The 12,817-nt window shown below is 39.5% G+C and overlaps 1 protein-coding gene across 1 annotated transcript in view; it reads left to right on the top strand.

Moving 5' to 3' along the window:
* The window catches only part of MYT1L (myelin transcription factor 1 like), a 172,516-nt gene that overhangs the window by 97,298 nt on the left and 62,401 nt on the right, over positions 1–12,817 (top strand). The window contains exon 4 of the mRNA XM_053460856.1: positions 1,145–1,226. The gene's annotated coding sequence lies outside the window, so the exon portion shown is untranslated. The remainder of the gene's footprint in view (positions 1–1,144; positions 1,227–12,817) is intronic.

Below are 12,817 nucleotides of genomic sequence, written 5' to 3'. Positions count from 1 at the left end.
AAACCTACACATTCATGTAACACACAAACACTTAAACATTCATGCTCACATACACTTACACATATCCATTCATGTTAACACATACACATTTATACATACATATTGTACATAAATTACTACATACTGCCTCCCACTCACTCACTCACTCACTCCCTCACCCGTCATCCTCTAATTTCACCAACAGTTTTTTTTTTCTGGTGCTCGCACACTGTTGTATGACCGTGCTGCGTTCCTGCCTCCCTGGGCCGGCCCAAAATTGTTCATGAAGACTATATAACTTAGCAACTGAAGCACAAAATGTCTGATGTTCTGCTGTAAATGAGTAAAGATACATTATGCCATATCTCTGAAGGCAAAACTGGAATAACACTTGATTAAAGTGCTAGAATTGGATACATCACTAAATAAATCATTGTTTTGTTTTTTTATTGATTGGATGAATTATTTGAGTTTTGCCTTGATATATAAGGATCTTTTTGCTTTCATTAAAGCAAATCTTAAATTTTTGAAATTGGAATCTTTCAGCAGAGGCCACATGCTGATGTGACTAAGAATTTAGACATCACCAACCTCACCAAAAGTGGGTTAACTGTTACCAGTTTGTCTTAGAATAAAATATTTTAACATGTGTATGAAATAGTGTTAATGAAGAACAATGCTACAACATTCAGTTCTTATGGGGGCAATTGGTTAAGGAGTGAGTTGTGGGTGTTACAGTGAGATACGGCATTTTATCTCACTATGTAACCGTTTTAAGTTATGGAATTCTAAGCCGGGTGTTATTGTCCTTTATTGTGGATCAGGAGTCCAACCAAATTGCAGCACAAGCCAAAAACCTTGGTAAATGGAAACTACATTGATGCAAATGTTAATAAAATGTAATGCAAAGAAAATATTTTTGGACAATGGGGAATGGTTCAGTATGATTCTCTATATATGTTTATTTATCTTTTCTTAGTTTCATTTTAATAATTCATGAAAATAAGATTTTTTTTAACATTTTCTTCTGATCACGCATGTTAGCTTGTTTGTTCCAAAATGATTAAATACCGTAACTATTTCTGAATGCTTTATTGTTACTGTCTATAAAACAAGATCAAAGTCTGTGTCAAGGTCACCATATTCTCTTCTTCCTCTTCCTTAGGTATTCCCTGGGGCCCCTCTATTGTCAGGTTATTCATTCAGCTGAATCCACCAGACTAGCAGCCGAAACTTCAAATGCTCAGGTACTCTAGAACAAATGTATATCAATGTATGGTGCTGCAATTCTCTACTTCCCATTTTTTTAACACTCAACGTTTTGTAATGTAACCCTAACAGGTCGTATTTGCCAATGGACACAGTGCTGCAAGTTTCTATAAGCTCCTTTTGTTACTATTGATCCTAAAAAGTATTATCTTGTGTTACATATTCATTTGCAAAATGAAGAATTTATCCTTATTTAGCATCTCTACCATTAAAACCTAGCCCACTTCAGCACAGTCTAATACATAAGATAAGACATTTTTAAAACATATTAAATCTGTTTTCCTTTGTTTGTTCTGTTGTATGTTGATTGCAAATATCTAACACTCCATTCCTTAAAATATATATGCGTACAATCACACAACCTGTGCAAATTTAGATCTTTTCTGTGTTATTCCACATGGTATATATAATTTGTGTTATAATAAACGTATGGTAAAAAAAATGGATGAATAACAAAGTAGATATTTGCATTAGTGTATACAGTAGGTATCTCCAACCACAGCCTGCTTATGTTTCCAACCCTGGTACATGACCCATCTTTGACATTGCTCCAAAACTGCTGAGTGTAGTGATAGGAAGTTTTGATATGTACTATAACTTCATGCTAGGTTTCTATTACTGTGACCAAGCCTTGCCAATCAAACCTACTTCACCCCCCGTATCCAGGGCCGGACTGGCCCACCGGGATACCGGGAAATTTCCCGGTGGGCCGGAAGGTCCGGGGGCTGGGCGGCCATGAAGACAGCCGCTGAGCTGCCCCCCAGGCTGCCCGAAATCTAATCAAAGCGGCCGCTGGGTGCTGATGCGGCCGGCCGGCATCAGCACCCAGCAGCCGTGTGCGATGGCCGTCTAGTGATGGGAGCAGTGTGAGGGGTGAAAGCTCCGCCCCCTCGCACTGACCTTTCACCCCTCACGCTGCTCCCATCACTATGCGGCCATCAGATTGCTGGGAATGTAATCTGAACGGCCGATGCGTGCTGATGCCGCCGGCCGCCTCTGCTTTAATACTTTTTTTTTTACTTTATATGACAAGCCGATCCAGCTTACCATATAAATAATAAAAAAGTGTTAAAGTAGCTCCGGCCGGCGGCATCAGCACGCACCGGCCGTTTAGATTACATTCCCAGCAGCCTGATGGCTGCATAGTGATGGGAGCAGCGTGAGGTGGAAGCTCCGCCCCCTCGCACTGCTGCAGCACCGGATGTCAGGTCAGTGGCATCCTGTCAGCATAGAAGAGAACGGTGTGCAGCTGCCAAGAAGTCAAGAGAAGTAGAAGGTGAGTAAAATAATGTATTTTTTGTACTGTATGTTTTTTGTATTTGTTAAGAACAAAAAAAATCGGCATGTGTGTGTATGTAAGTGTGCCCCCTATATGCCACTCTGCCTTCAGAAATGCCTTATATCCCCCTATATGCCACTCTGTCCCATGATATGCCTTTTAACCCCCTATATGCCAGAGTTGCATATAGGGGTATAAGGCATTTCTGGATGCAGAGTGACATAGGGGGTCAAAAGGCATATCTGGAGGCAGAGTGGCATAAAGGGGGTTAAAAGGTATATCATGGGGCAGAGGAGCATATAGGAGGGTATAAAGCATATCGGGGAGGCAGAGTGGCATATAGGGGGCATAAGGCTTTTCTGGAGGCAGAGTGCCCCATGATATGCCCTTTAACCCCCTTCATGCCACTCTGCCTCCAGAAATGCCTTATACCCCCTATATGCCACTCTGTCCCATGATATGCCTTTTAACCCCCCATATGGCAGAGTGGCATATAGGGGGTTAGAAGGCATATCATGGGACAGAGTGGCATATATTATTTTTTATTTAATATGGCAAGCTGGATCGGCTTACCATATAAAGTAAACAAAAATGTCCCATGATATGCCTTTTAACCTCCTATATGGCAGAGTGGCATATAGGGGGTTAGAAGGCATATCATGGGACAGAGTGGCATATAGGAGGGTTGAGGCATATCAGGGAGGCAGAGTGGCATATAGGGGGGGTATAAGGCTTTTCTGGAGGCAGAGTGCCCCATGATATGCCTTTTCACCCCCTTTATGCCACTCTGCCTCCAGAAATGCCTTTTACCCCCCTATATGCCACTCTGTCCCATGATATGCCTTTTAACCCCCTATATGTCAGAGTGGCATATAGGGGTATAAGGCATTTCTGGATGCAGAGTGACATATAGGGGGTCAACGGCATATCTGGAGGCAGAGTGGCATAAAGGGAATTAAAAGGGATGTCATGGGGCAGAGGGGCATATAGGAGGGTATAAAGCATATTGGGGAGGCAGAGGGGCATATAGGGGGCATAAGGCTTTTCTGTAGGCAGAGTGCTCCATGATATGCCTTTTAACCCCCTTTATGCCACTCTGCCTCCAGAAATGCCTTATACCCCCCTATATGCCACTCTGTCCCATGATATGCCTTTTAACCCCCTATATGGCAGAGTGGCATATAGGAGGTTAGAAGGCATATCATGGGACAGAGTGGCATATAGGGTATAAGGCATTTCTGGATGCAGAGTGACATATAGGGGGTCAAAAGGCATATCTGGAGGTGGAGTGGCAAAAAGGGGGTTTAAAGGCATATCACGGGGCAGAGGGGCATATAGGAGGGTTGAGGCATATCAGGGAGGCAGAGTGGCATATGGGGGGTATAAGGCATTTCTGGAGGCAGAGTGCTCCATGATATGCCTTTTAACCCCCTTTATGCCACTCTGCCTCCAGAAATGCCTTATACCCCCCTATATGCCACTCTGTCCCATGATATGCCTTTTAACCCCCTATATGGCAGAGTGGCATATAGGAGGTTAGAAGGCATATCATGGGACAGAGTGGCATATAGGGTATAAGGCATTTCTGGATGCAGAGTGACATATAGGGGGTCAAAAGGCATATCTGGAGGTGGAGTGGCAAAAAGGGGGTTTAAAGGCATATCACGGGGCAGAGGGGCATATAGGAGGGTTGAGGCATATCAGGGAGGCAGAGTGGCATATGGGGGGTATAAGGCATTTCTGGAGGCAGAGTGACATAGGGAGTAAAAGGCATTTCTGGAGGCAGAGTGGCATATAGGAGGGTATAAAGCATATCAGGGAGGCAGAGTGGCATATAGGGGGCATAAGGCTTTTCTGGAGGCAGAGTGCCCCATGATATGCCTTTTAACCCCCTTCATGCCACTCTGCCTCCATGAATGCCTTATACCCACTATATGCCACTCTGTCCCATGATATGCCTTTTAACCCCCTACATGTCTCAATCGTAGCTTTTATTAAATATGGAAAAAAATAGTCTACATGAATTAATAAAGAAATAAAAGTTTCTTACCAGAATATCGTGAAGAATAATGTGATCAGTGTTTTGTTCCACTGAATAAAATGGAACTCTTTCATCTAAAAATGTTCGCAGTAGTAAATGTTTTGATCCCATTATGTGTAATGTATTTCATTTATTAGGGCCTTTTAACACTTTTGCTTTCTGGCATTTTAATACAAATAATGAGATAAAAAGAATGGCACATAGTGTGACTCGGGTGTGTATAAGGGGTGCGTGTGGGTATAAGAGCTTCACCGTGAGATAAACTATATGGGGCTGGTCTCCAAATTTTTCCAGGGCTGCTTTTCAGTCCCAGTCCGGCCCTGCCCGTATCATTGTTTTGTCTCACCCTAATCCTAAACACCTCTTTGGTACTTTTAATCCACTACTACCCAGTCACAACTATCCTTCCACTACCCTCATAGCCTCTGCATTTGCTACATTGTTTAATGAAAAAATTGCCACAACTAAACTTCAAATCTCTGCAAGATTTCCCTCCTGAGCTACCCCTCATCTGACCCTGCTTTTTCATATACTCTCTTCTTACTTTACTAAAAGCCACACACTGAAAAGGAGGTTTTTGCTCTCTTTTGTATTCTTTTGCCCAACCTTCGGTCGCTTCTAGCCTATCCCTACCCTGTCTCTCTTGTCCCCCCTGTTGTCCCTAATCTAATATTTTTAATCGCTCCCTCAGTAACAGATTCTCCCCATCCTCCTTCAAGCATGCTACCATAACTTCCTATATCCTACATGTCTATCAAACCACCACTCCTTTTCTCCAATTGCTCTCATCTCTAAGACTCTTAAATGGATTGTATATAACCAATCCAACTTGCCAGCTTTACTGAGACTGCTGTTACTGCTGTGACCCATTCTATTCAGCTGATTTTTGTTACCTTCTTCTTCAAACCTATCAAAATCCTGGTCATTGTGACATTGTTCTTTACTGGTTCTCATCCTACCACTCTGACCCCTGCTTGCATTGTATTATCTTCCAATACTTCTTCCTTTAGTAAGCTTATTTCTTCCTTGGTCTTAAGTATAAAAAATGTATATCTTCTTGTCTTTGGAATACAGGTGGTACACATGTATTCTAAAGACAAGCAGATCTACATGTTTTACCTGATCTCTCTTCTTGTCTCTTGAATCATGTTTTAACTGTCTTGCCTCTGTTTCGAGCTGGATATCTGCATGATTCATAAAATGGAGCTTCTTATATTTCCATCCTCCAGTGCTAACATTATTTTGACAGTCTCCTCTTGAAAATTGCAACCTAAATATTTACTTGTATTCACCCCTTCCCAACGCAAGATGAAACTAAGGCTTTTGTTCATGCACTCATTATCTTGTGTCTTGACTACTACTATTCAATCTTAGCTGATCCCCCTCATATATATTTATTGCCCTCTTACAATCCATCATGAATGCTACTGCTAGGCTTGTCTTCCGCACCTACCACTCTACTAACAACTCTTCCCTTTGCTTTGGTGTCAATGTCTTCACTGGCTGCCTATATGTTTAAGGATCCAACTGAAACTCCTGACCTTACCTACAAAACTCTTCTTCTTATTGATTCTGTTCGCATCTCCTAATACACACCTACCCAGTCACTTTTCTTCTCTAATCTCTACCTTTCATACTCATATACAAAGCATCTCAATAGCTGGCGCTACCCTTTAGAATACCCTTCCCACAGCCTATCAGACACTCCCATTTGTCCCCAGTCCTTCGAAAATGCCCCAAGACCCACTTTTTGGGGGGAGCCTATCAATGGACACTTTAACCTCCCTTCTTTTACTTACCACTGCCTCAGTCTTGCTATCAGGTGTCTCCCACAAGCCTTCTTATTCTTCAGTCAAACCATGTTTAAATGGAGATATAGTTCTGTGGCCACTAGTCCACTAGTCCAAACATTTACTTGTTCTTCTCTTGTGTAGTTTATGCTCACCTTCTCCTATATTGTAAATATAGTAGGCCCCTTCTAATCTTGTGTTTTCCAGTCTATTTTTATGCAAAAATATACAGCATTTTTTCAATAAATTATAACAATTACCCAACGTATCACAGATTAATACAGTACTAGTACTGATTGGATTTTAAAAGTGCTTCTGGTTCCCCATGTGGTTATCTTCCCACACATACTGAAATTTCTCACAGGAACAGTAGCCACCATGGTTCCTGTCAGACAAGGACATAAAACTGAAACCCAGCAAGATGGGGAGGCTTCACACAGAGTGAATAAAGCAAACACTACAAACCCATGGGAGATGTTACAATATTCTGCTGCATAAGAAAATGAAAGGGGAGAAGATGGAATATTATTACATTTAGAACAACATGAAGTTCATCAGACCCGTCAGGGTGATGTGTATTTAAATAAATCATTGCTGACATAAGCTAAACCTTTAAAATTGATTTTGCCCTGGTCTTTGTCTTAATGAAGATATTGGCTACATATAGTTGATTATTTATAAGGCTGAAAAAGGCCATTGTGCAGAAATACTTGAAGTTCCTTTTGGTTGAGCCACAGAATGGACTACTGGAGAAGAATCCATGGAGAATAATGCATGAAAGTAAAAACCAGCCAAAATAATTTCCAAAACCATTTATTTAAAAACCCATTGTTTTAGAAGTGCTTATTCTGCAAGAAAGTGTTAAGGTAGTCAGCGATCACCCAGGAAGGTCCTATTAAACCACTTTAAATAGAGACTTAAAGCACAGCATGAATATAGACTTTGTCCTGCTAGATTCCATGATATTCAAAGCAGCCTGCTGTCATTTGCAAAAGTGTATATTTTTATTTTAGTCATCTCAGTACATAAAAGAAATGCAACCGAACTTGGGGTACCTTTACTCAGCTAAAAGCCGCCTACTAATTTCTCTTGTATTTCATTTCTGTCCTTTAATTTGTTGCTGCTGTATGCACCCAATCAATATTTAAGCTAGAATTTATAGTATTAGATCATTGTAATGATTAAGTATGTTGTTGGTGGTCTTATTAATGAAGTGTATGTCAAAATATAATCTTTCTAAAACATATTAATCAATGAAGCATACATTTATGATGTTTCTTGACATTGTTTTTTTCTATGTTGGTATATGTTTTTTTCACATATTATCACCAATAATTATTATGTTTCATGTATTTCTATGATTTTCAAAGAAAGCGTGAACAAAATGATGTATTTTCTGCGTGTAGATGAAATATGGAAAGGGGAAATCATGGTTTTACAAATAAATGGTAAAACTTTAGGATATGAAACACCTGGTCCTGAAAGGGTTAAGCATGATATTTTAATATCTATCGATATATATATGAGAAGTCCACTCTATTTGTACATTATTGAAAAAAAACGTACCCCTCTCTTTATAAAGAACTTTTCTTTCAAAAACAGTCATTATTTCCACTAGGATAACTGTGTTCTACCTAAGAGAAGATGACATTTTTGTGCCACTTTTTTTCATCACAATTATCTTTGGTTTCCTGCATGAGTCAGTGCGTGACCTTAAATTCAGGGCAGAGTAAGTCATGTAACACAATGCAATATTACTGACTTTCTTTTTTTTGCTTTGTGGTCTTTTGCACAATTCAACAAGAAAATACTTAGTCCATCTTTTAAAATACATCTAATACTACTATTAAAATGAGATAATTATTTGTTTTTTAATTTAATATTATCAACTTAGTAGCTATTTGAATTTGAAGTTACTTTTACCATTTATTTTAATGGATATTTGGTACTAGAGGTGGCATAAATGTCTGTAGAGTGGCACAAGCAATGGTAGTATTCAGCAGCTTTTTTTTCTCCTTTTTTTTTTCTTTTCTCTGTACCCGCTCCTGGCGCAGGCCTACACACATAACCGTACAAAGTGGAATAAGTTGGTTACATATGTTCCTGAACTGGTTGCATTTTATGCTTGCCCCTACCTGGCAGGCCGAATCAAGCACTAGAATTACATTGTCAAAATATAATGTATGACAGTAGGTTAGAAAAGCTGTAATTAGAGGGGTCAAGCTGTGCCAGAGTTGAGCCAGATCCTAAGCTTGGCTTGTAGAACCATGAGCAAGCGCTGCCGTACTCTGCAAAAGTCCTTGAATGCCTCCATATCGACACAGGGAACTCAACATCGGAGTTCTGACTAGATGGGCCAAATAGTTCTTATCCGTCATCAAATGATATGTCTGTATGTTTCTATCCTAAATACCAGACCATAGACTGATTCATTTTTAGTCTGTATATCAGGAACACAGGCAGATTAGATGGGCCAAATGGCTCCTATCTTCTGTCAAACTTGTTGTGAAACAACCATCTTGATTTACTTTCCATTACTTACAAAAATGCACCAAACTAGAGGACTGCATTGGGAAAAAACTTGCGGGTGCGGGTGGTCTTGCTGGTGCTGCGGGCAGGAGCAGGCAGTCAGGCACTGTACCTGCGGGTCCCGGTAATCCCGCGCAGTCCCACAAGGCAGCCTTCTCGCTGCTCCCTTACAGTGTCTCCTCTTTTGCTCCGCCCAGGAACATAACGGAGTCATGTGATTTGACGTCACTTCTCGTGACTCCACCTTGTTCCTGGGCGGAGCAAGAGAAGAGACACTGTAAGGGAGCAGCGAGAAGGCAGCCTTGCAGGAATGCACGGGAACTCTGCAGTTCAGGTAAGGAGGTGGGCGTGATTGGCCACAAATGTGGCGGGAGCGGGCGGGATTGGCCACAAATGTGGCGGGAGCGGGCGGGAGTGGAACACCCACATTGAGGGAGCGAGCAAAAAATCAGCGGGATTAAAAAAGCCGCCCCGCGCAGGGCTCTACACTAAACCTAATCTCAACAGTCACATCTACCACTAATTCATTTGTTTCTTAATTTTTTTTTGTAATATGCATTTTATGTGTCAGTAAAAAGAATCGAGTTTATTCCGTGTATTAGGAGTGGGAAATTGAACAGCAGTATTAGCATTAATTTAAAATATCTAAGATGATCAGTTATGAATATGATTTATGCTTAACATTCTATCATAATTGTGACAATACGATACGGGCTCTATTTTAGATGGATTTTTTTTATATGTTTGTATATGTAAGCATGTAATTGGTATTAATATAACATATGAATGCATTAATTAACGCACAAAGACTTTTTTGTGATTTATAAATAAAAAGCTCCACAGTGCTGTAAAATATAATGGTGTTATGAGAAAAATGACATAATAGTGGTTTTTAATAAAATAAAAGCTAATGTTTATAAATTGAATAATATAACCCAGCAGGAAATCTAAATTAAAAACCAGGAAGGGAACTAATTGGTCCAATATCATTTTGTTACCATAATATTAATAATGAAATAATGTGTGTACAAACTTGAGAACCTGTAACTGTTCCTTTGTTGGGGAATAAAAGTGGAGTTTTATAGCTCTAACCAGGTTGAAATAGAATTTTAAAACAACTCAATTGTATAACCACAAGCTAATCAAATTAAGGAAAAACAAAAATCATTTAGCTTGGTTCCACTGACAAAAGATGGCCAACCCTTACTCATGGTTATTAATAAGATAAAAACCAAACAAAAAACCCCCAGCAAAAACACCTTTTGTGAATTATGTAAAACAACTTGACTGGTAAAATCATCAACTTCCACCCTAAGGCCATACTCCCCACAAACTCGATTCATTCATTCACAAAACCACTTAGACACAGATGATAGAGACCGAAGCATTTAATGATAATATATAAAATAAGAGGACATTACATGTATCAAAAATGATGTTCTCCAATCAATGTTTTCAACGCTTGTACCACCATGTGAGGGCAGCACCATGCCCTCACATCCACCAGCCATCTTGGCTGTCTTGTATCACGATGAGAGGACTTCAATATATGTTGTGATCTAACATTGTAGATCCATGGGAAGCATCACCTTTCCATTGAACAGATGTGTTGTGTCCTCTTTCTGGTGTGATCTAGCATTGGGCAGAAGTAGCATCAATCCACCACGTACAAATGGTAGAAAGTCTCCTTTCTCTAACTGCCAAACTAATCTATGTCCCATTTTCTGACAAAGTCTTACGGCTGCTGTGACATAAAATATAATTACATTATTGCCAATACATCCAAAATGTACTTGTAATACCGATAGGGGCATGAAATGTTACATGGTTATACAGGTTTGGGAAGCAATATTCAGGTCAGTGAAATTGAACTAGTCTATGAATTTACTTAGGATTGACCCAAATAAAGCAACCCTCACATTTTTCCAGCCACAGCCAAATGCGCCCAAATGGGGAAGGATAAATAAGTATTTTATAATAGGAAAGACAATCTCATCAAACCCAAGAAAAATTCCAATTTCTTTAAATTTAGTTTAATTTAACATGCTAGTTTAGGGACAGAGCCACATTAAAAAAGCATGGGCAAAAAATCCATTCCTGGCGCTACAAAATACCTTCTACTAATCCCTATCTACAAAAAAGAGAAACATTATTAAAATAAGGGAATATGTGCAAAGCTATATTAAGGAGCTGTTGACTTTGGAGCAATAATACGGCAAGGGCCATTCTCTGGATTTCCTGACTTTCGCAAACTATTTTCCCATTTTTTTGTCAGCTCTCTGCCTCTTGTGGTCTTTTTTATGCTTTCATGCTAGTCATGCTGCACTTGCACTTATAGCTTTAGGGTTTTCTTTAATGCAAGACCCGCTACATTGCGCGTACTTTGTTAAAAACTGTATTGCTCTAATCCACCACCAAACGGAGTCCTGCACATCATCAGTTTTATATCTGCATATATCATTATATCCTATTTACCACAAGCATGTTCCAGCTTCCTTCCTCCATAGGATATCCAACATGACACGGTTGTTACAACAGTTGATATCAATGTCTTTCACCTTATTTGTTATTGGCTGGTGGTACAAGTAATGCTAAAATGTATATAATAGTCCCTTCAAGCAAAGATATATTTTTCCAGGGCAATCAGAGCTTTCATTTGAAACAAATGAATATGCATAGCACATTTTATCAAAGAAAAATAAGAAAAAAAAATCCACTAAACAATACACGCAATAACAAAGGAGGGCTCAAACACACCATTGTATACCACACTGATTTTACTGTTTTGAAATACTTTTAGATTTGTGGTAAGATATGTTTAGTACCTGAACATACCCAAAGGCATAACTTATTTTGTGTATTTTAGTCACCAAATAGTTCATATTAACTGCATATTTTTTAGTGTTAATTCATACTCACATGCAATAAGAAAGTTAATTTTATTTATTCTTCCCCATTCTTTATTTATTTCTTCCAAGGCTATTCTAATTCAATAAGAGCTGGATAGGGTGATATTATATATATATATATATATATATATATATATATATACCATTACATAAGTTATGGTGGGTAAAGGTGATGGAAAACCCTGCCACTAAAATTATACAGTGCAGCAAAAGGTATACAGTAATGTGCAAAAGTTTTAGGCAGGTGTGAAAAAATGCTATAAAGTAAGCATACTTTCAAATATAGACACGTTAACAAAATCCAAAGTGAGTAAACTGAACAAAAGTCTAAATCAAATCAATATTTGGCGTGACCACCCTCTGCGTCAATTCTTCTAGATACACTTGCACACAGGAGGTAGATTGTTCCAAACATCTTAGAGAATGAATCACATTTCTTCTGCTGATTTAGACAGCCTCAGATGCTTCTCTCTCTTTATGTAATCCCAGACCAGCTCCATGACGTTGAGATCAGGCCTCTGTGGGGGCCATACTTTCACTTCCAGGACTCCTTGTTCTTCCTTATGCTGAATTACTTTGGCTGTATATTTGGGGCCGTTGTCATGCTGGGGAATACATTTAGGGTCAAATCAAACGCCTCCCTAATAGTATTGCATGATTGATCAGTATCTGCTCTTACCTCTCAGCATTGAGGAGACCATTAATTCTGACCAAATCCCCAACTCCATTTTCAGAAATGGAGCCCCAAAGTTGCAAGGAAGCCCTTCAGTGAATAAAATGCCTTCTGCTACTGCCAAATATTTAAAATGTTTACTCACCAGTCCAGAGCGCCTGCTGCAACTTTTCTGCAACCCAGTTTGTGTGTTTTCATGAATAGTTGAGACGCTTAGACTTGTTTAAACGTCGGAGGAATGGCTCTTTGGCCACAGGTCTTCCATGAAGACCACTTCTGACCAGACTTTTCCGGACAGTAGATAGGTATACCAGGATCCCACTGTTTTTCTATATCAGTTTGTGTTTC

Source organism: Spea bombifrons, chromosome 3, assembly GCF_027358695.1.
Source record: "Spea bombifrons isolate aSpeBom1 chromosome 3, aSpeBom1.2.pri, whole genome shotgun sequence".
NCBI classification, from domain to species: Eukaryota; Metazoa; Chordata; class Amphibia; order Anura; family Pelobatidae; genus Spea; species Spea bombifrons.
Note: the sequence above shows the minus strand (reverse complement) of the source record. Positions and strands in the feature narration are given on the sequence as shown.